The sequence below is a fragment of the Rattus norvegicus genome, chromosome 10 (assembly GCF_021556685.1).
Source record: "Rattus norvegicus strain SHRSP/BbbUtx chromosome 10, alternate assembly SHRSP_T2T, whole genome shotgun sequence".
Taxonomy (NCBI): Eukaryota; Metazoa; Chordata; class Mammalia; order Rodentia; family Muridae; genus Rattus; species Rattus norvegicus.
In genome coordinates this window covers 36,701,726-36,724,358 of record NC_141543.1, presented here as the reverse complement: position 1 = coordinate 36,724,358, position 22,633 = coordinate 36,701,726, and the positions used below count along the sequence as shown (strand labels likewise).

At 48.0% G+C, this 22,633-nt stretch overlaps 1 protein-coding gene across 11 annotated transcripts in view; it reads left to right on the top strand.

The window, feature by feature from the left end:
- The first annotated feature begins 12,203 nt into the window (after positions 1–12,203).
- Positions 12,204–22,633, top strand: part of Cyfip2 (cytoplasmic FMR1 interacting protein 2) — a 119,630-nt gene continuing 109,200 nt past the window's right edge. For 4 of the 11 annotated variants that reach the window (XM_087571632.1, XM_087571629.1, XM_087571633.1 and 1 more), the window contains exons 1-2: positions 12,218–12,285; positions 12,485–12,572. The gene's annotated coding sequence lies outside the window, so the exon portion shown is untranslated. 11 annotated transcript variants of the gene reach the window in all.

Sequence of the window (22,633 nt, the reverse complement as noted above, 5' to 3'; positions counted from 1 at the left end):
CAGGCTCTGGGAACTTGAGTTTCAAGTTGCTGACACATCAGTTTGCTTAAATAAAAGTGGTCATGTGGTTTCTGAATGAAAAGAAAAGAAGAAAAGAAATAAAAAGAAAGACATGGCTGTCCCTAGGTATGGCGGAGAAGGTTTATTGTAGATATGAGGGAGAGGCAGAGGTAGAGACATCTGGGAGAGTCCAGAGTAAACTTGACCCTGAGCTGTGCCCTGTGGGGAGATGTGGGAGGAGAGAGGGAGGAGCCAGGAGACGGGAGGGTAGAAGAAAAAAAGCTGGGTGACCAAAATGGCTGGATCCCACAGGGAAGGGCAGCCCAACACGTAAGCTGGAGAAGTTTACGTTAGGGGTTGGGGCACGCCAGACATACGCTGTAACAGGTAGTAACTGGGGGATGCCGGGAGAACCTGGAGGCCAGATCCACTTGGAAATGTTAACTAGGTCCTGAGTTTGAGACCTGACAGTTTCATATTTTACAAGTAAAAAACTACGTAGCCCTCAGTGGCGTGTCGCACGCACACAATGCGTTATCAGGTGTTTTCTGAACATCGTGTACTTGGCACAGGGTACAGATGGTCACAGAAACTAGGGCAGAAGACTAGAAGTTCCTAGCCGAGAAGTCAGGCACAGTGTCTAGTCAGATTAGAACATAGCCATTGAAGTGACAATGGAAGCGTTGTCTGTGAAGACGACTCTAGGAAAACAGTGATAAAATTGATCTGGGTAAGGCTGACACGGGGGAAATTTCCCGGCACTTCGTTCCTCAAAATGTCACCTGAGGGCCAGCAGCTGGGTTATGAGCAAACAGTCTAAACCTTCATCTTTGCCTATTGAAAGGTCTTCATTTTAACAAGATCCAGGCAGAAACAATGCATACTAAATTCGAGAAGCACCCCCATGGAGAATATAACATCTAGTCCAGTTTTGGAGATGAATTATAGATATTTTTAGGAAGGCAAGTGGGTAGAAATAATAGAAGAATTTTCAAGTTGAGGGAATAGACTATTTGGGGAAGTTATTAGTTGTTTCTGGGGCATCAGTGTGTGTGTGTGTGTGTGTGTGTGTGTGTGTGTGTGTGTGTGTATAAAAATATAGACACTCACATTTGCTGTTGGATGTTAAGAATGACCAGAAATGGCTAAACTGAAACAAACCATAATATCTAGGTGTGTATTTAAAATCGGGGAAGGTGAAACTTTACTCTCTAGGTGAAGATGTCATTAATCAGGTAGAGAGAATCAGAATTGCGCTTAGAATTACTTTCTGATAGCAGTAAAAGGGTTGAATGGAGAAAAGCAAAGTTGATGGGAGAGAAGCAATCTCTTCAAGTCTGTTTCTGGTACTTGCTCACAGCGCTGGGCCGCTGACCATACTTATACACTGTCTGCGGTGTGGGTAACGCGCAGCTACTGTGCGTCAGAGGTCCTCGGTCATTGCTGACAGTAATAAGTAGTTACTCCTCTCCAAATCCCCATGGATTATAAGCTTGGTGATCTGGGTTTGGGTGTGTTGGAAACCTGACATGTCTCAGCTCACAGATGCCCAAGTCCACTGCAGGGATCAGTTCCTTCTCTGTGGGCCCTGGAGCATGGGGACTAAGGCATGGGTCTTCCACTAAGCTATGAGGAGGACTCAGTTCTGGGCTTGGTCCAGGACTAAGATCTAATCACATGGGAAAGTTCTAATGGGGGCTGAACAGATTTGTTCCTCAGAATTCCTCCTGCAGGCTCCCTTCTCCATGAATCTTCCAGCACACAATCCCACTGTTCTAAGGAAGAGAGAGAAGATCTCCCAGAACCAAGATGGGGTGTGAGTTTAGAGTAAGAAACTATCTACATGGGAGGCATCTGGGTTGAGGTTAGAATTCATATTAGTTTGCAATGGCCTTAAGGGTATACTAGTTTGGTGCACCAAAGCCTACTCCCTAGAACCATCATCTCAAGGGTAATGTAAGCACTATGTGGATGTTGGTGGGTCTTCAGTATTTAAACGATGACGTCAAGGTCCAACCCCAGCCCCCTATCCAACTCACCCTGCAGCGACCTGACAGGGCCACAGAGCCATTTGAACTTGCTGGATTCCAGACCAGTCCCCACCAGGAACCCTTTACCCTACCCGCCCAGTGCAGAAACATTCAAGCATCTCTCAACTCTCTTCAGAAAGATTGCTATTTGCAGTAGATGGTGATTAACATGGAGACTCGCAAATGGCCGAGGTACAAAGAGTAAGAAACAACAGATGCTCAGCCCCAAATGGGACATCGATATCACATTAACTCTTCCCGAGACACAGGGGTGGATCATTGTGGAAGAGGTGATGGGAGGACTTTAAGAGCCAGAGGTGGTGAGTGCCCTCTGGACATGACAGCAGCCACAGGAACTCACAGCACTTATGACAGCACACACAAGCCCCATGCAAGCCCAATCCAAGACCATGCAGCAGGGAAGCAGACACAAAGTCTCACCCCACGCAGAGGAACTATTAGCAATTAATAGGCGCTGGGTGAGGGAGAGCTTTAATCACTTCGAAAGTGTTGTCCCATGCTTGAGGGGACGGTCACATACATCCAAGATTGCATAGGTAATCTTGGTCTTGATGGGTGAAAACCAAACAGGGTGGGAGGGAAAGGGATGGAGCTGGGAGGAGTCGGGGAGGAGTGGGTACGATTAAAACACACTGTTTGAAATTCTCAAAGAACCGATGGAATACAATTCTTCCTGAGAGAGGCGCCTGCTTGGAACTCCCTGCTGATAGATGTTGTCTTTAATTATGGGCCCATTAGGAAGTGCATGAGGTCTCAAATGGACAGTTCCAAACCCATGGTCACCCAGATGGCCCTGGTTAAACTCAGTGGGTCACAGAACAAAACAAAAAGACATGAACGTGGGAAAGAGACTTGTGGGGAAGGGGAGGGGTGATGGGCAGAAAGGAGTGTGGGGAGACAGTAATTAGTAATGTATGTATGTATGTATGTATGGATGGATGTATGTATGGATGGATGGATGGATGGATGGATGGATGTTGTGTGTAGTCTTAAAAGCACACTTATTCTTTCTCGGGAGCTCTTCCTGAGTTTCCGGCTACGTTCTGAGAATAGCCAATGCCATGCTGCCAGCTGGCATTTTCCTGAGAGCACCACCCGTTTCTCTCACTGGCTTTGCTAAGCTGCTGACAACCACCCTTCCCGAAAACTCTGGGAGCTGCTGTTCACACACTACAAGCTAACCATCCCGGCTGGCTCTGCCAACCACCAAGGACCGCCCTGCAGCTGTGACCTTTCTCCGGCCCACCTGAGTTGTCTCTGATGGAAAACACCAGACAGTCTTAGTATTTTATAATCAGCCAGATAACACAACCGCTGGGCACAGAATCTATCGTCCTAAACTCATCATCAATCTTATATCAGAATTCTTCGGTGGTGGAGGTTGCCACCGTTTCTAATAGCCCCCAGGCCTACATGGTGTCCATCATGTTTGCTCTGCAGCCTGGTTCAAATCCCCAATCCTCACTGAGTCTCCCTCTCTTCCTATTCAGCCCGGAAATCCTGCCTCATCCTTCACTCAGCGATTGTCTTCTGCCATCTTTATTGACTCAATCAAGAAACAATTAGGGAATTAGATTTTAGTTATCAGTTTCTCCCCCTACACACACACACACACACACACACACACACACACACACACACACACAAACACACCCCAAAGTTATCCAAAAAAATTTAATAAAAGCCTTTTTATTATGGCGGGTGACCTTAGCTGTGACTCACCACACTGGGGATATGGAACCTGAAGAAGCCACCTCCTGTAGCTAATCAGGAAGCCAGTGGAGTGACAGAGACTCCAACCCACCCACAAAACTTCCAACCCACAATTTACCCTGTCCACAAGAAACGCAGGCACGGGGATGGAGAGAGACTGAGGGAATGGCCAACCAATAATCAGCCTTGAGACCCATCCCATGGGCAAGCACCAATCCCTATCACTATTAATGATACTCTGTTATGCTTGCAGACAGAAGCGAGTCATAAAATGAGAGGCTCCACCTAGCAGCTGACTCAGACAGATACAGACACCCACACCCAAACAGTGGATAGAGCTTGGGGACTCTTATGGAAGACTAGGAGGAAGGATTGCAGGCCCCTAAGGGGATGGGAACTCCACAGGAAGACCAAGAGAGTCAACTCACCCGGACCCTTGGGCTCTCAGAGTCTGAACCACCAACCAAAGAACATACATGGCCTGGACCTAGGCCTCCCACACATATGTAGCAGATATGCAGCTTGTTCTTCAACTGGAACGGAGGCTGTCCCAAAAGCTGCTGCCTGTCTGTGGGATATGGTCTAGCTGGGCTGTCTTGTCTGACCTCAGTGGGAGAGGAAGTTCCTAACCTCACAATGACTTGAAGGGATACCCCCAGGGGGGCCTCCACCTGCTCAGAGGAGAGGGAAAGGGAGATGGGGGAAGAATTATGGGAAGGGGTGACTGGGAAGGGAGGCAGTGAGTTGAGATGTAAAGTGAAGAAATAAAAAAAAATTTAAAACCATTTTAGAAAAGCTTCTCCCCATAAAATAATGTGGTTTGGGCTTATAGAGCAATGGAATCATGCAGATGCTATTAGCAGCAATGACTTATTTAACTCTAAGGTGAGTATTCACCTACTGTGGCGGTTTGCATACAAACGGTCCCCATAGGCTCTTATATTTGAGGAGAGGGATTATTTCAGCTTACAATTCTATCAATGAAGAAAGTCAGAGCAGGAACTCAAAGCAGGAACGGGGAGGCAGGAATTGAAGAAGAGGTCGTGAAGGAGTGCTGCGTAAGGCTTGCTTGCCCTGTTTTCTTATAGTACCCAGGGCTGCTAGCCCAGAACTGGCACCAGCCACCGTGAGTACCCCCAGGCACGCCAATCACCAATCGAGAAAATGTCCCCACAGGCTTGCCCACAGGTCAGTCTGATCGGGATCATTTCTCAGTTGAGGTCAGCTGGCCCATTTCTGTTCCCTTGCTCTTCCACAGTGTGCAGATGCTGCAAAAAGAACCTCACCTTCTTCCTCAGGGGATGGAGAATGAGCTCTCGAGACACACAATGTTCTGGAGCCTTGGTCTTGGGCTTCCCAGCCTCTACCACTGTGAGAAATAAACTGATGTTGCTTACAATTACCCAGTCCAAGGGACTTTGTTGCAATCGTCCAAAGAGACTGATGGAAAGAGTTGTGACTCAGACTCCAAAGGCATGAGGCGGTCACTTGAAGTGGAAAGAGTCACTAGAGAACGCCACCTTGAGAGGAAAAAACTTGAGTGTGGTACAGAGGAAGTCTTCCCCGCTGTCCTCCTTCCCTCCCCAGTCCTCGATTGCTGGGACTTCATGTTTGTCCAGCCTAGCTGGAGGCTAAACCATAAGAAAACCCTCCTGGAACAGTTCAGAGAGGTGAGTCTCAGGGCAGCAAGCAAAGCAAGAATTCGGGAGTGGGCCTGGGGGAGCCAGACGCAGGTACAGACAGCAGGCTTTCCTGCAAGGAGTTCACAAGCTGGTATCATATCTAAGACAGAAGTGGGTGGTGTGTGCATGCAGAGAGAGAGAGAGAGAGAGAGAGAGAGAGAGAGAGAGAGAGAGAGAGAGAGAGAGAGAGCGCGTGCTGGGCCTCATAGTTTGTGGATTGTATATTTGACTATTAGCTGAAGCTTATTCATAGCTATGAGAATTCTGTGATATTCTTCATGCAGTTCCCAATTGATGAAAACAGAACATTCTCTCTCTCCCTCTCCCTCTCCCTCTCCCTCTCCCTCTCCCTCTCCCTCTCCCTCTCCCACTCCCTCTCCCTCTCCCTCTCCCTCTCTCTCTCAGTTCTCTTTCTGTGGTCTTTTTGTGATCTACTTAATGTCACATTACTGTGCTTTGTGTTGGTGGATTTAGCGTTTGATGTGGCCACATACTGGAATAATAAGGGGTTGGGTTTTATTTCCCCAAAAATGCAGAAAATAAATCAGGGAAATGTATCTGATAAACATTGTTTGAGCAATAGTTATAGGACCGTTAACCACAGTATAATGTAATGAATAAAAAATGAATATGAGGAGCTGGGTAGAGTCCTTGCTTAGCATGACAGAGCACTGGGTGCCAGCTTCAGCACCATGTGAAGTGAGTGTGGTGACGCAAACCTGGAATCCAAGCAGGGAGGTGAAGGGAGGACCAGAAGGGAAAGGTGAGCCTCAACTACACGGCACAGTAAAGGCCAGTCTCTTGAGACCCTGCCTCAAAAAAGTGCACTAAGTGAAGTTGGTTTTGAATAGGAAAATGCATGAAATAAGAACACACACACACACACACACACACACACACACACACACACACACACACACGCCTCGATTGGCTGAGAATCTATGACTAGGAACAGAGGGACCTTATCCTTTATTTTTCCCTAGAAACAGTGGCTCAGTATTCACAAGTTCAGCATGTGTTCGTGGTGACCTGAACTTAACTTCTGGGTAACAAGAATTGTCTATAATTAGAAAGGGCCAGTGTAGGTTATCAGATGGAGCTATGGCTCCAAAAACAACAAACACACCAAGAAATAAGTACATGCATCCGAGGAAGCAGGGAGGGCATCACAGAGAGCCTTAGGCACAGTGTGAAGGGTGCCTGAAAGTTCTCTGGGAGGAGAGGTTTGAACAGTCACTTCGAGCACAGTCAGCATGCAGGAGGATATCCACCTTCTTTCCCTACATCAGCCTACCTTAGCACCACACCACAGGCCTAATAGCGTAAGTATTTGTTGAACGAGCTTGTCAGATTCTGCTTCCTTGCTCTCTTGGTTGATGGCTCACTCCCAATCCCTCTACACCCTCAGAGCTGTTACAGAGTTTGCTTGAAGTCTGATTTGGAGATAGACGTACCCACAAACTGCTCAGACATCTGCTTCTTTCCTATGTTGGTCTCTGGAAGCACTTTGTTGCCTAGGGATGTTTGATCTCCCTGGCCTTTGTGGGATAACATCAGGAGTGGGTGTCCCAGAGAAGGAATCAGAATTAGAGAGGTTATTGACATCCTCTGGGATGTGGAGTTTGGACTGTGAAGCTTAATCAAAGCCCCAAGTCCTCCTTAGGGATCATTTGAAAATGCAGTCGACATTTAGCTCCCATTCTTGAGCTTGTCCCATGTTCCAAACTCTGCTTAGCCTGTTAGAGAAGTTGTTTCATTTATCGTGCGCAAGATCCTAAGGGGAGGTACAGTAATATTTTCCCAATTTTACAAATAAAGAGAAGAGGGCTCAATGAGTTGTGGAAACCACTTACAGCCCTGCAATTAGTAAGTAGAAGAGTGGGAGCTTCAAATGAGCCCTGGCTATCTCCAAGTTCCACTGCTCATAGCCATTCTGTGAGAGCATGATAGAGCCACCGGCCTCTGAGTGCGCAAGGGGACCTGGGGCCCTGCCTTGGTTTCACTGTTGCATTCCAAATCTATTCGAGTTTTCTAAGACCCTCCTTTGAAGTTATTATCTGAAATGATCGCAAGTAGGGTTTGTTTAAATAAAAATGAAGGCTTCTTTACCATCAAGGCTAGAGCTTCAAGGGAGGTTAGGTCTCTTGATGGGTCAGAACAAAGGCAGTGGCAGAAATACAGCATGGAGAGAGGGTGTGCCTTTCAGGCAGATGGAGTAGCAGTGTCTCAACTGTAAAATAAGTCCTTAGATTTCCATCTATAACACAACAGAGCTACATATTAGAACTTTATGAGCATGGAAGGAACCCAGCATACAAAAGCACTGACACGGCGACTGGCTTCCAATAAGCAGTCAGTGAATTATCAGGTGAAAGGTGAGATCTCTCTCTCTCTCTCTCTCTCTCTCTCTCTCTCTCTCTCTCTCTCTCTCTCTCTCTCCCTCTCTCTCCCTCTCTCTCTCTCCACTCTCTCCTCTCTCTTCTCTCTCTCTCTCTCTCTCTCTCTCTCTCTCTGTCTCTCTCTCTCTCCCTCCCTCCCTCCCTCCCCTGCTAGCTGTCCTGGCCTTGAACTTACAGAGATCCACCTGCCTCTGCCTCCAGAGTGCTGAGATTCAATGCATGTACCACCAATGCTGAACAAATGTTCCCCTTAGCAAATACTTTTGGAGTCTAAGAACTAAAGCAACCGACTTCCTCTGAGAAAGATCTAGGGTCTGGTACCAGTCAGCGTTCTGAAACCTTTCCCCTATGTGGGCCTGAGGCAACGCGGAGCGTTATATAGCAACCGATCTAAATTGCATAACTGGTTATGAGGTGTCACTCTGCTTCCTAGCAATGTAAATGCTTAGAACCAATGCTTAGAACGAAGTGACACAGTGAGTCCACGGTGGTGTCTCTGTCTTTCCATCTGGAGTTATAATTACTTCCTCCTCCATTTTGCATTTATATACTTTTTTCCTTCTTCTTACAAAATTCTTCCCCGGTTTTTTATTATTTTTACTTTTCATTATATGCACTTATTCTACATAAATGTGTGGGCAGATCCGTGACACTGTGCACACGTAAAGGTCAGATGAGAACTCGTGGAAATCAATTCTCTTTGTCTACCATGTGGGTCCCAGGGATCAAACTCATATCATAAGACTTGGCAACAAACGCCTTTACCTACGTCAGCTCTGTTTTAGCTTTAATATACTCTATCCCAGCAATGCACATTAAGAGTGTTTTTGGAATAAGGCAGCAGAGATTTTTCTCTGGGAAAGGGAAATGACGCATGCCATTGTAGAGGACAGCGAAGGTTTGGATCCCTTACCTTGGATAAGGTTGTTAGCCACCCTCAGTTACAGTTATGGGTAAAGCACATGATTGTGTCCCCTAATAGAGTAGTTGTAGAAGTTAAACTAGGTGACTCACTGGGTAATAGCCATTATGTTCTGTTTTCCCATCCAAGTCCCCCACCATTGGTGGCCGTGAAGCCGTGTCTGGTACTGGTCTTTCAGGGGCGCCTTTTCTACCGGCAAGCACTGTTGCTGCTCGTGGAGCCCTCATGTATCACCTGTAGCTTGTCAAATAGCAGAACAGTTCTCGCTCGGTAGCCCCCAGTCTCCTCACTGCTGATGGTTCCGCCTGAGCTGAGAGGGAAGGAAATCTGAGGGCAGCAGACAGACAGCTTACACCTCTTAACGGTGAGGTGTGAGGGTTTGCCTTGAACAGTTCATTCAACCCATTTTTCTGAACTGTTATTTTTCCAGACTCTGTGCCTGGCTCTGAGGATGCTTCAGGACGTGAGACGTAAACATCCCTTCTCTCTCTCGGATAAAGTCTAATTGGAGGACGCAGGCAAATGTAGATACGGCTTTGACAACAGAACAATAAATGGCATGTAAGAAGGATGGCCAGGGAGTTACAGAAGCGTAAAGGGTGACTCCATATCTAGCCCAGCCAAAGGAGGGATTTGGGAGGAGTAACCACAAGGCAAGTACCAAAAGGACGAACAAAAGTCAAGTGGGTGACCTGGGAGAAAGTGCAGAAGAAGGGTAGAACCAGAGAACTGAGGCAAGAGAGAAGCTCGACTTGTGCAAGGGCCAGACAGAAGCTAGAGCAGGTTTAAGGAACTAACGGGATCCTTTTAGCTGAATCATAGCAAATTTGTTCACATGGGAAGAACTCTGACAGGTCATAGATCATGAGGTCCCTGTGAGGCCACCCTAGAGGCTGGGCTCCATCCCGAGGGCAGTGTGGAGCTAATGAAGCACTCTTGCTCTGAGAAGCCAACACCCTCTGTTTCAACTTATGTAATTCTCTACAAACAGAGGGATGTTGGAGTGTAGCCAAGCTAGTTAAATTTATAGATGGGGGAAACCAAGAGAGGGAGGTAAAACTTCTTGCTTAAGATTTCTCTTCAGTTGGTTGCAAAACTCAAACACAAAGGCAAGTCCCTGGCATTTGGTGTAAAAGCCCAGGCTGCATCTTCTCAATAAGCAGGCAGAACCCAACAGCCAGGGAAAATGAAATCGCATCACACACAGCCACACGTATAGTAATGGTTGTTTTACGTTATTGTCTCCAAACAAATTCTCTCTGAAAAGTGAAAAGACAAAGAGAGAACGACATGGAGAAACGAGTCTCTGAGAAAATAAAAGCACCTCAAATAACCTGCCCTTTAGGATGAAACCCCAAGGAACTGGGATTCTCGTTCGTAAGCGACTGCAGTCACTGTGGACTGAAAATCTGAGGATCCTGGTTGGAAAAGAAAAAATGAATTTTAAAGTGAGAAGAAACCTGAGTTCTGTTTTTAAAGCCGCCCCCCACAAACACCCCCTCAGCTTTCTCACATGGCATCAGAGGGGGGGGGAATGTATGTGTGTTGCTATATATGTAAGCCATCGCTTCTGAAATAGCAATTTAAATTAGACAAGTGATGTAACATCAAACCACGAAGGATCGTGAATCCTGAGCCCTTGGGGAAGCATGTGAGATGCAGCTAAGTCTTCTCAAGCCCTTTTCTGAGATTTGAATACAGTGGTTTCTCTATCAGTAGCCATTTACAGGGAACAAGTTTGCAAGCCCAAATCTGTGGAGTCTAACAAGCATTGCAGAAGGTTCCCGTAACCCAAGATTTTTTTTTTTTGGTTCTTTTTTTCGGAGCTGGGGACCGAACCCAGAGCCTTGCGCTTCCTAGGTAAGCGCTCTACCACTGAGCTAAATCCCCAGCCCCGTAACCCAAGATTTTATCCCTTACTGCTATATACATAATCCAGAGTCTCCAGTCCTTTCCAATTAGTTCCCCTAAGAGGTACCCATCCAGGGCAGGCTGCAGAGATGACTCAGCAGTTGGGAACAGTGGCTGCTCCTCTTGAGGACCCCAGTTCAATTCCCAACACCCACATGGCAGCTCGCAACTGTCTGTATCTCTAGTTCCAGGGGCTCCATGGCACCAGGCATGCACGTGGTACACATACATGTGCATGCAGGCAAAATGTCCACGCACACAAAGTAAAATAAACCCCTTTTTAAAAATACCCAGGGCAATCATTATTTCCTTTACTGCAGGTACTGGGTCTTCCGGGCAGAGCAGTGCTATGCTGGGGTGTGTACAGGTCAGAACCTGGTGCAGCCGGCCTCATGTCTATCTAAAGGCTTCCAGGCTGCGTCTCAAGGAGCAATGGATTCTTTGAAGAGCCCCTAAGCAGCGTCTAAGAAACCTGCCCCCTCAGCTCCTTCCTAGGTTTGCCTAAAAGTCTGTATATCATGCTTTTGTCCACGAGTCAATTCGATCTCAGTGGGATTGACACGGACCATATATGCATATTCATATACACATATACATGCATATATATACATACACATATATATGCACACTTATATACATATAATATACGTTGTAGCTTTCTACTGTAAGAAATGGAAAGGAAATAGAAGTTTCTCTTCGTTTTAAAATTATTACATTTATTTATTGTGTGAGTGTGTATATGGTGTGTGAGTGTGTGTGTGTGTGTGTGTGTGTGTGTGTGTGTGGTGTGATGTGCCTATATGCATGTGGGTGGAGGTCAGAAGACAATATACAGCTGTCTCTCTCCTTCCTCCTTGTGGTTCCTGGGCTCGAACTCAGGCTTGGCTGCAAGCGCTTTCACCCTCTGAATCCGCGCCCTCTGGGAAGTTATTCTTGACCATAGGTGGAGCACTAAGGAGCAAGCTCAATTAGTGGAAGGGCCCAACGTCTCACTCAGCCTGCTCCCTCCTTTGGGAAACCGCTGTCACTGGACTTCTGTCAGGTCAGTTAACGCTGGCAGATAATACGCTCCAAGCGAGCAGGGGCTCTACTGTACACTAGTGCATGCCTGGCTCTGGGCAAGATGCTTGGAACAAAACAGGTAGTCGATAAAGATGTGGTGAATAAATGACTACTTGAAAATAATTTGACACCGGGGAGATGCGAATGGAGCCGAAGCTTCCTTCCTTCTGGGGTGGCAGGTGTTGCTGGTGATGCTGGCGGCAACAGGAAAATCGTCCCTCCTCCACCTCCAGAGTCGGGAGCCTGGCTACTCTAAGGCTGGAAGGTGTGGGTTCAGCGCGGCCCTGGGAGAGGAGGTTGCAAGTCAGGGGTGCGCAGGGAGCCCCTCGCCGCAGCCATTTCCGGCTCTTTGTGTGACAGCAGCAGCGGCAAAGGGGCCGGCCACCGCGGCCAGAGGAGGAGCCCCAGCGAGCGGAGGGGCGGGGCCGCGGGCGGGGCGCGGCGGGCCGCCGGCGCAGCGGCCGAGCCCGGCTGAGCATCCTGCGCCCCGGCGCGGGGCCCTGCGGTAGTCTCGGGTCCCTCCCCTGGACCTGTCGCTGAACCAGGTAAGGGAACCTTAGAGACATCGTGGCTGATGAGGGGACCGAAATGCTGCCCAGGCGGAGGATGCGCTCCTGAGGATGCGCGAAGGGCGGGCGCCACTTCTCCCAGCCCGCTGGGGGCGCTTGGCTTGGCGCCCGAGGCTGCACGGCTCTGGGTCCCTGGAGGCCCAGCTGCAGGCCCCGCGTTGCCCCCTTTCCCCAGGGCTGTGCCGGGAGCCCTGAGCAGAGAGCGTATCCCAGGAGTCGTGGGTACAACGCTGAGCTCCGCGCGGCAGCCGCAGCCGCAGCAGGTGCGTGGCCTGGCCGGAGCCGCCCTCCCGAAAAGGAGACAGGGATAGTCTCAGGGACAAGGGACACCTGCAGGGACCACGAGTCCAGCGGGGGCCACATCCCTACGCCCAGGTACTGCAAATCGCCGTGCGGTCCCCGCCTCTGCGGTCGCGGCCACCATCGTTCAGTCAAGGCCAGAGAGAGCTGCCTGGGCCCGCCTAGCAGGCAAGGGGGTACTGGGCGCCCGCCGTGAACCGAAGCCGGGTGGGGCTGGGGCCGCAGTGGCACGGTTTGGGAGTGGAAGGCTCTGATGAGCCGGGAGGCATGGCTGACCTGCTTCGTAGCGTTCTGGCCTATGCTAGCGCCTCTCCCCTGGCTGGCTTCCTCCCCTGGAGGAAGAAGGTGGGGTGATGGGATGGAATCCTAGGGGACAAGGTTTCCTTCGTATCTAGCTGCCCACCTGTCTGTTGTGGGAGGTTGCCACATCACCTTCAGGACGGTAAGCCCTCCTGTGAGTACAGGAAGGGAGGGAGTAGCTTGTGGCTAAGGGTGGGGGCAGGGAGCATGGTTCAACCGACTGATGGTTTTTCTCCGGTGACTATCTGGGTGTTTTCCAGCCCAGACTCTGAACTTGACTGGCCCAGTTCCTTAGTGCCCACAGCCTCACGTTTGGGCAGGAAGACTTAGGGGACAGACTGTGGACTGTTGGCTCCTAAACTACCATTTCTACCTCTTGCCCCCTCCCCTTAGAAGTGACCAGCATTACTCTTGGGCACAGGCCCTGCTAGAACCCATGCCTAGCACTCAGTGCAACCCCTCCGCCCCCTTGTTGGAGGACAAAAATATAGATTAATATCTATAGTCAGGACTGTAAAGTCCTTGAAGGTAGTTGTCCCCCACCACCATCCCCCCCTTGACTTTCTCCCCCCTCCACGAAATGCCCTGTGCCTCCCTTCTCTCCTGTCAAACTTGCTTGAGAAAGGAGCCAGTGAGTGGTGTTTATCTTGAAGAGCTAAATACAAAAGGTTTCCCCATTGGATGCAGCGCAGGTCCTCCGTAAGTCATGGGATCAGAAAGGAAGCTGAGGATAGGAGACATTTTAATAGGAAGCCAAGCTGAAGTCAAAATATTTGGTATCTCTAATGGTTGGCTTTCTGATGTAAGCTAGAGGAGGCACTGATACTGTGGTCAAAATGGCATAGCTGGCAGCTGGCAGCTTCAGTCAGGGCTGCTTTGGCATGGTGGGCAGGAGTACTGTGGGAGCCTGTGTGTGTGTGTGTGTGTGTGTGTGTGTGTGTGTGTGTGTGTGTGTGTGTGTGTATGAGAGAGAGAGAGAGAGAGAGAGAGAGAGAGAGAGATAGGTCAGGGGTTACTGTCACCAGAAGGCTTTTGTCGATCACCAGTCTCTACTTGTGTGGTGTGAAATTTGCCTCACTGGAGCTAGCTGCCATCTGCCCTGACGGTTATGAAGCCACAGACAGCGCACTGCTGCTCACAAAGCCAGTGCCCCTGCGTACTTCTGCTTGCTGAGCCCCGGGCCGGTGGCATTAGCTCACTAATCTTCTTTATTATATTTCCTGGCCGGTCCTGACTGGTTGTATAGGAACCCAAGACTGCCTTGTGGTTCCCTCTGTGGCGGAAAATGGAAAGGAACGGCGTGAGTTAGGCATTAGGCCAGAAGTGGGTGGGTGGGGGAATACAGCTGTGGAGGTTTGGAGACTCTGGCTCACATCAGGTCACGTGGTGAAGTGATTTAACAGCCAGCGACGGGGCCCTGGTAACAGAACGTGCACCCTCCGATTATCGTGCCCCCTCAGTGATCACTGAGCCTCTGAGGCCGCCATTGACCTGAAAGCTAAATTAGGTGATGAATAGGCAACAAGCTAATTAGCATTGGGAACAGCGTTGCTGGAAAACAGTATAGGGCTCCTGTCCTCACATCTCAGCCTCAGCCTCCATGCTCAAAGAGGCTTCTTTGGGCCACTGTTAGCCCCAGGGTTCCACCAAGAGCTTCACAAAACGCCCTTTTTTGTGGTCTCCATGTGGCCACCATAACAATGAGTCTATTTCTTTACTGGCAAGCATTAATTATTCACTTATGGTTGACGAAACCAGATGTCAGTCACCTCATTGGAGCCTCTGTGAGAGGCCTTTGGTCTTGTCAAGTTGAGAAGCAAAGCCATATCTAGGGTCCAGCGAATGGCCTTGCATGTGTAGCTGGGGGGGGGGGGTGGTTGGTGGATGGGGAAGGCAGCAGAATGTGCCTTGCAGGCTGTGAATCCTGTGAATCGGAGGCCAGCTGTGGTGGGGGAGGAGCTGGTACTTCTCTGGATGTTCTTAGTAAACGAAGGGTGCCCGAAAGTGCTGGATAGAGCGTGTGGCGTGCTATTTATATCCTTATTGTTGCAATGCGTTATTTTACAAGATCGCCAAGAATCTGGTTCATGTGCGCAGTCAATCCACGGTCCTCTCTGACCTCTCCACTTCCGGGGCTTACCTGAATCTTGCTTTTCCAAGGGGACTTGGTCTGCTGGATCAGTTGAGGTACGTGCCAAAGACATTGGGAAGGCATGTGATCAGACAAGGTGTTGGCCAGGGCTTCACCTGGCTACTGCTGAAAGTGAATGTGGTTGAACTTGAGTAGGCAGGAGGAAGAGGTGGGGGCAGGTGAGCAGAGGTAATTCTCATGTTTCAGCACACAGAGCCCGGGAAGAATGTCTTCCTCTGTGTATTCAGCATTTTGCAACCAATTCAAAAACATCAAGGGCAAGTTTGGCTTTCCATCTGAGACAGGCAGCAGCACGGTGAAGTTAGGACTTGGGGATTCCTCCTCGGCTTGCTGTGCACTTTAACATGACCTCTGCCTTCTCTGACTTTAACAACTGAGCAGTGTAAAGCGGTCAACTATGCCTGTCACCTGTCTGTTGCCACCAAAGCCCTGGATGACACAATGTCTGTGAATTCCCAGGTTAAAAAGAAGCCATCGAAAGAGGAAGAGAACGGGGCTCCCGAGCCTGGCTCCTTTGGATGCGTGCCTCTGTTCTAAAGGAACTGTTTATTAAGTGTCTTTTGAGTGTCAGCTTTAAGAGTTCGTTCTGTGGCTTCTCTGTACCTTGAAGCCAAAAGGAAACCGAAAGGCACTTTGTGGCTCCCAGGTTCTGTCATGTCCTTATCTGTATAAAGACACATCAGAATTCACTCAGTGTGTGGGGGATATCTGTCAGGATGCAGAAGGCAGGACGGTAGCTTTGGACCTATGGCCATCGACTAAGGACTACGTGGGTGATTTGCCTTAAGACATCCATTTAAACAGTGCTTTTTAGGCCCCGGCAACAAAGGAGAAGTGAATGGAGTTTAAATTCTTGAGGGAAATGGTTTGAGAGGACAGGGCTGACTGCAGCAGACTCTCATGCTGCCATTTTGAAAGCCTAGTGTCATCTCAGAAGCAGTATAATGGACAAAGGAAAGCAAATAGAACCTTCCAAAGGAGGAGACCCAGTGATGACCTCATGGTGGGGGTGGGTATGTTTTGATTGGGTGCTGACCTCAGTGGCCAGTCTTCTCACAGTAGAAGTTCTCAGACTCTAATCCCTAGGTGGAATGGAGGGACTTTGTATGGTCGTTTTCAAATGAGTTGCTTTTCTTGTTGTTCTCAGAAAAGTGAACGGCAAAAGCAACTTAAGGAAGAAAGGGTTTTCTTTTGGCTTACAGTTGAAGGGGGTACAGTCCATTGTGACAGCAGGAACATGAAGCAGCTGGTCACATAGCATCCTGAGTCAGGAAGTGGGGGAAGATGAATGTTGGAACTCAGCTTGTTATCTGTTTATTGTTATCATCGTCGTCGTCGTCGTCATCATCATCGTTTCTTTTTATTTATTCTGTAATCAAAGCCCATGGGGTGGTGCCACTCACACAACACTGAGGGTAGACTCTCCCTCCTTAGTCAAATCTTCCTGGGATCACTTTTGGAGCTTACATCCTGTTAGGTTGACAGTTACGATCAACTGTGACAGGGTGTCAGGCTTCCCACAGAAAGTAAAGGTGGTAGACCGATTAGGAGACTTTGGGAGACTCCTAAGTTTGGACCAGTTTGCTCTAGGAGGATTAAGAAACAAGCTAGGGTTGACTGAGAGATTTGCCCAGCTTTCCCTGAAGGCCCATGTGTTGGTCTGTCTATGCTGGGTCCTGGGAGTGGCACCGTTAAGAGGTGCGGCCCTGTTAGAGTAGGTGTGGCCTTGTTGGAGGAAGTGCGTCACCGTGGACATGGGTTTTAAGACCTTCATCCTAGCTGCCTTGAAGCCAGTATTCTGCTAGCAGCCTTCAGATGAAGATGTAGAGCACTCAGCTTCTCTGCCTGGATGCTGCCATGTTCCCGCCTTGATGATAATGGACTGGACCTCTGAACCTGTAAACTAACCTCAATTAGCTGTCCTTATACAAGTTGCCTCGGTCATGCTGTCTGCTCACAGCAGTAAAGCCCTGACTGAGACAGCCCACGAGCTCAAAGAGCACGCAGGGCAGACCCTCATCACAGAGACTCAGTATCTCTGCACCGAGGCGTACTGAGAGGTCTTCCGTTTGTGCTTTTCAAATGTGATGCTTTATGACCAACTCCAGCAAAGTGTGAATTAGGAGGTAATAATTACAATCTGAACGTCTGCCCTCGGTGTCCAAATCTGTTACAGTTCCATGAGGGAAGGAGACATGGTACGTCTTACAGTAGGCAGTAGGAACTGTAGGGTGGACGAATCATCTACAGAGGTTTTCTTAGATTCTTAGGAGAGTAGACAGGTAAGGCTTCTTTAGACAGGGTGCCAAAAGACATGTATTTGGGTCATTGGCTCTGGCTCATGTAATCAATACATCATTAAACATTGACAAATACACAGAGCCCTGTGCCCATCCCCCCGTGCTAGTTGTAGGGGTCAGATCCAGAAAAGAAGTCTATTCCTGGCATCGGTGGCGACCCAGCGAGTTTGTAAGCGTGTGAAGCAGTTTGTGAGAGGATGGGAGACGAGGCGTTGAGTTCTGTGGGAGTGTGGAAGAGTATAGCGGCGGTGCGAGGGGCTGACCTGTTTATTCTTATTACTCTAGAAAACTGGCTTCCACAAGGCCATTTCCATACAGGCATGTAGCATACTTCTAGCATCCCCCACCCCACCCCCAGTCCCTGTCACCTTTCTCCTCCTCCCCTGTCCACATTAGTCTCTTCCTCTACACAGTTTTGCTTCTCCTTTCCCGCCTATCTGTTCACATGAGATTTTAACCGTCTGTATAAAATCTAGGTCCCACAGATGAGAGAAGACATTTGCCTTATCCAAGACTGACTTAAGTCTCTGGATTCGATGAGCTCCAGTCACATCCATTTTTTTTCTGCACACGGAATGATTTAATTTTATGGCATACATGAGCGACATTTTCCTTTTATGCATTCAGAATAGGCTGGTTTAGACTTGGGCCGGGACACGGTAGGATTTGAGAAGAGGAGGGAAGCCGCTGAGCTGTGGCAGTGGTTTGAGTGAAGGCACACAGCCAGGATGTCCTCGAAGAGACAGGTGACCCTGTACACTCTGGCCACTGTGGGCAGATGGTCCAAGCTGAGGAAGTGTAGCTTTAAGAATGCTCCTTATATGGAGGTAAATGTCCCACCTAGCACCAGAATCATTTGCCTATGGGTTAGAAATGCCCAGGGAGAAAAGATCAAGTACAGTAATTTATTTTCTTCTTAAAGTCTATGTGCTGTAAGATAGTCACGTGATTGGTATCTCACATTGCTTCGGTACCATACTCTGCAGAAAGGACAAACATGTTAGAAGTGATATGGTGGGAACACTTTGAAATCTCTCCTCGTGCTTTATAAAATGCCGCTTGTTTGCAGACCTCAGTGCTTGAACTGTGTTGCAACAACTTTTACAACACAGACTCTGACATCACGGTGGAGTGCTACTAGCACTCCATCTTTCTTATACTTTCTTGTGTGTGTGTGTGTGTGTGTGTGTGTGTGTGCAAATGGAGGCCGTGGGTCAACTGTGCAACCATGGGTATCATCTCCATAGATGTTGTCTACTTTGCCTTGATTATATTACTATTATTATTATTATTATTATTATTATTATTGGGGACAGTTTTTCATAGGCCTGGAGCTCACCAATTAGGCTGACTAGTGAACCCCAAGGATTCACCTGTCCTCACCTCTCTGGCCCTAGCATTATAAGCAAGTGCCACCAGGCCCAACTTTGACTGTTTAAAATATGGGTCCTGGTGATCAGACTCAGTTCTGAATGCTTGCACAGTAAGCTCTGTACTTACTGGGCTGCCCCACCTCCACCCCCAGATCTCAATCTCCATATTTCCCAGTAAGTGATTTGGGAGCCTAAGTCAGTCTCAGAGTCCTGTTCAGGTTGCAGGTCCCCAAAGATGCAGGCAGGTTCTGAATCCTCCAATCTGGAAACCAAGCCTGAAAGTCCCCTCTGGGTTTCCTCAGCAGATGGCTCCTTTAGCCGGAGTGTCTGAAAGCTTGCTCCCCTCTCCACACATAGGTCCCATGGGGGCTCCTCATGTGGCAGTGTGCTATAGTCCCTAGGAGGGGCAGAAATCAGGTGGGCACCACAGATAAATGACCTCCCCTGCATAAAGGACTGGTGACTGTGGCCCCAAGCTTGTGGCATCTGCTTACTTTTTGGCTGTCACCAAAAAGCCTTCCTCAAGCCACTAACACAGGAAGCAGCTGAGGAAAGCAGCCAATGAAATGGTAAGGCCCTTTGCCCCAAGGCCTATGTCTCCGTTTCCTTTTAGAAAAACAAGCAGGGCAGATAGGCTTTCTGTGGGAGCTCAAGTGGAGGCTTACTTGGGCGTCTTTGCTCCACCCCCAGGTCCCCTGAGAAGAGAGCTGCTGCAGGTGGCAGGGCCTCTGCTCCCAGGGGAAAGGCAGCCAGTGAGGCACTGCCTAGCCAGCAGGTACTGTGTACTGCCAGGTGTCTCACTGCTCTGCTGCTTGCTGTATTTCAGAATAAAATTCAAAATTCTGCTTAAAGCAATACAGGCCCCCGTGCTTTTGGGGAAAAAAAAGTGTCAAAAGATTCCATGCCTTGCAGAGCAGGGCTTCCTTCCCGTGAGGGCTGGTTCTTCAATACCTACATCTTACTCTCTAATGTGTTCAGACTGCTGCTCCAGGCTTAGGTCTTTTCTGCACTGATGGTCACCCGGTTGTGATGAATCACACCCTGTTCCCCGACCCCGTTTCCTAATCTACTGAGATCGGTTTTAACCTAAATCATGTGCAAAACCTCTATCTTATTAAGGTTTTTCGTCGAAGTGAGCAGGCCAAAAGTGACGTTCTATTTTTTTTCTTATCCCTATTTCTTTTCTTATTCGGTGTTTTGTTCCATTGGAAAGTTTAGGTTTTTTTTTTCTCCTAACATCAAGTTGAATGTCAGTTTCTGCATCAGACTCTGTCTTCCCAGATTGCTCTGTTAGTCTCTAACCAGCCAAGTCGCTGCACGCAAGAGTCATGTCCGGGTCCCGGTTTTTGTGTCACTAGTAAGAGAACTCCGGAGGATAACTACTTTTTTTTTCTTGTTTATCTTTAACTTCAAAATCGATCTCACCCCAGCCCCAGAAGTTTCCTGTCATCTGGAAGTCTTTTCTGCAGAGTGGAGCTGCAGCAGAAGCACCGAGATGAGAACTATGGGTGTGGAGTGGTCGTGGGTGTGTTTGTGGGTGTGTTTGTGGGCTGTGTGCACCTGTCATTCCAACACCCAGAAAACTGCTGTGAGCTCTAGACCAGTGAAACAGACAACAACCAGGCAGGAGAGAGGCTGGACAGCTAATTTAGGGGATCTCCATGACACAGGGTGGGGTTGTCTTTCACTCTCCTTATTCCTCCCACTGTCCCCTGCATAATCTCTGGCTCTCTCTGTACCCTACTTGTTTATGTAATGCCCATAGCTTCATAAAAATACTAATTTGGGGGAGTGATCACTTTGCTAAGACATAGTCGGATTACCTGACAACTTAACCATTTAAACCATATGGTTTCATCATTGGTAGTAACTAACAAACCTGTGCAACGACAATCACTTAAGATAACATTAGAACATGTCTAGAAGGCATCCTGGAAAGAGACCTCATACACAGATTTCCTCCAAACCCACACCCAGCTCTAGGCAACCACACGTCCACTCCACGTCTCCGTAGATCTCCAGACACTGTATAAATGGATTCATACAACGTAGATCTTTCTGTCCGTGGCGTGGTGTGTTCAAGATTCATGCCTGCACTGAGGGTCATAGTATGTATCCGGACTGAAGTCCTTTCTGTTGCTGAATACTACCATGTTGTACAGTGGTACCAGTTTTTGTGCATGGTGCACACACACACACACACACATACACACATATACACACACACACATATACACCACACACGCACACACATACATATATATATATACACACACACATATATATACACACACATACATATACACCACACACACACATACACACACACATACACACACATATACACACACAGATACACACACACAGATACACACACACACAGATACACACACATATACACACACACAGATACATACACATACACACACAGATACACACACAGATACACACACACATATACACACATATACACACACACAGATACACACACACATATACACACACATACACACACAGATACACACACATATACACACACAGATACACACACAGATACACACACATATACACACACATACACACTCAGACACACACACACACACACACACACACGAACATGAACACGCACTCATGCTATCGAAAGTTTGTGGATGTCAGAGAATAAGTTGCAGGAGTCAGTTCTCTTTTACTGTGTGGGTCTCAGAGAACTCAAATCACCAGGCTTGTCCGGGGCACCTTCACGCCCTCAGCCATTTCACCAGCCCCTCTTTCACAACCTTCATTCTAATCAGTCTCCTTTTATTTAATTGTATGCACATGGGTGTTTTGCTTATGTCTGTGCACTACGGCATACAGTGCTTACAGAAGCTAGAAGAAGAGTGTTAGATCCCTTAGAACTGGAGTTATTGACAGTTGTAAGCCTCTCTGTGGGTGCTGGGAACCGAACCTGGGTCCTCTGGAAGGGTAGCCAGTGCTCTTAACCACCAAGCCATCTCTCTGGGCATCAAGTGTGGTGAATTTACTTTGCAAAGTAAAAAGCAGCATGGTTTAATTACAGAAAACAAAAACTTTCAACATGTCCTGCTGTTGTCCCTCGGCATGTAGCAAATTAATGCCCCATCGGGCTGCATTGTGCTAGAATGGCCAGCTGTTAACATTGCTGTCTGAGTTACTTCATTTGGGAGAAAAAAAAGTGTGAAATGAATTTTGACTTGGGATCAGGACAGAATTTTCAACCATTTCCAAAATGGCTCTGAACATGCTTTTGTTGTTGTTTCTTGGCTTGTTTTTTGCTTTTGTTATTCTGTAGTATTTGCTTATGAAATGTTTTCTCTGCATTGACAATTAGAAAACCAAACTGTAGACAAGCTGAAAAAACATTGAAGATATCCTGCATCCTACAGTGTGAAATATTTGTGTAAAAAATAAATGAGTGCAGAGTCCACCGAGATAGCTCAGTGAGTTTGTAGGGAGGCAGAAGAACCAGGTTTTGGTTCCCCAGAACCCGTGTAAAATCCCAGTGGATATGGAAGCCTGGAGATAGGCTTCTCGGAGCAAGCTGGCCAGCAAGCCTAGCCAAGTCTGCAAGTTCTGGATTAGCAAGATGGTACCTGTGTATATATGATAGAACGTGGTTGTGGAATACATGCAATGTCAACCACATGCATGTTCACACACACACACACACACTAACATACATGGGAACATGCTTCTAACTGTGTATGCACACTACACACATTTATTTCACCAGTATGCAAATTGTTTTCATCTTTGATAGATGACAACATTATATGTAATGCTAAGAAATTGTTTGAAAATAAATTCCCTTATGGTTTATGACTGTTAAACATTTGATTTGCATACCTGTTTTATATATCTGTTTACCCATAATCTATATT